The sequence below is a fragment of the Solanum tuberosum genome, unplaced genomic scaffold (genome assembly GCF_000226075.1).
Source record: "Solanum tuberosum cultivar DM 1-3 516 R44 unplaced genomic scaffold, SolTub_3.0 scf00019, whole genome shotgun sequence".
In the NCBI taxonomy this organism is placed as follows: domain Eukaryota; kingdom Viridiplantae; phylum Streptophyta; class Magnoliopsida; order Solanales; family Solanaceae; genus Solanum; species Solanum tuberosum.
The window spans coordinates 1,271,671-1,272,774 of record NW_006238945.1 but is presented as its reverse complement, the minus strand read 5'-3'; positions in this window follow the sequence as shown (position 1 = coordinate 1,272,774).

Genomic DNA, 1,104 nt, shown 5'->3' with positions numbered 1-1,104 from the left:
CCAAGTGTAAAACCACGGCGGTGGACTACGGCCCATAGATCCACCTACGGACCGTTCTTCACTTCCGTGGTTTCCATCTGCGACCTATCTGTTAGCCCCCCTGATCCACGAAAGTGATGCATGGACCGTAGATCAGTCTACGGACCGTAGGTCTCCCTCGTGGATGACCACTGTAGTATCTGTCAAATTTTTTAATTTTTTTTTTGTGGACTTAGTTTGGGTCGTTACCAATTCTAAAAGTTTCTTTTGCTGCATATGGTTAGTTTTGGCACTAATATCGTTCCCGCAGGTACAATGGCACCCAAGAAGATGGTCACCTATTCCAAACGGGGCAAGTCCAAGTCCGTTGCCCCTAGTTTCCGGTTGATTGATGAGGACACCGACAACGACTCAGACCCAACATATGTGCCTCTCAACCCGAGGGTTTCTCGCACTGCACCCAGAAGCACCTCCCGGAAGGTGCTCCCCGACGTAGTCACTGTCTCCCAGTCTGATGAGGAGCACACACTGATCGGGTCACCTACTGGGGCTGCTTCCAGTTCAGAGGGACAGATGTCCGGATCCGAGTCTGCCGCTGCCTCAGGCTCCCAGTCTACCCACTCTTCACAATCAGTCTGTCCATGCTTCAGGATCCGGTGCTAAATCAACCACAGCATCTGGCGAGAATGACCAAGCGGCCTCGTCTGATGAGGCTACTAGCTCAGAGCCCATACCGGTACCACGGAATGATGACCCCACTCCAGTAGCTGCTGAGCCTAATAGATGGTGCGTAGAGGGCGAATGGCAAATATATAGGGATGCCAAGATGATCAATGACAAACAGAAAATGGCCCGAACTATTACAGAGGAGCGCAGAGTCCTCACAGGAAGCTTGCACACTGTCCCAGAAATCCACCGGCTGTTCAACCTTCACAAGTGCGACTGGATGGCTCGAGACCCAGGGACGTATAGTGAGGAGATGGTGCGAGAGTTCTACACCTCATATGCCGCCACTCTCCGCGGTTCGATTACCAAAAGGTCAAAGCCCTTAGCCCAAGACCCTCTCACTTCCACTATGGTCCGGGGTTGTCCGGTGGACATATCACCTGCCACCATTAGTCGTTT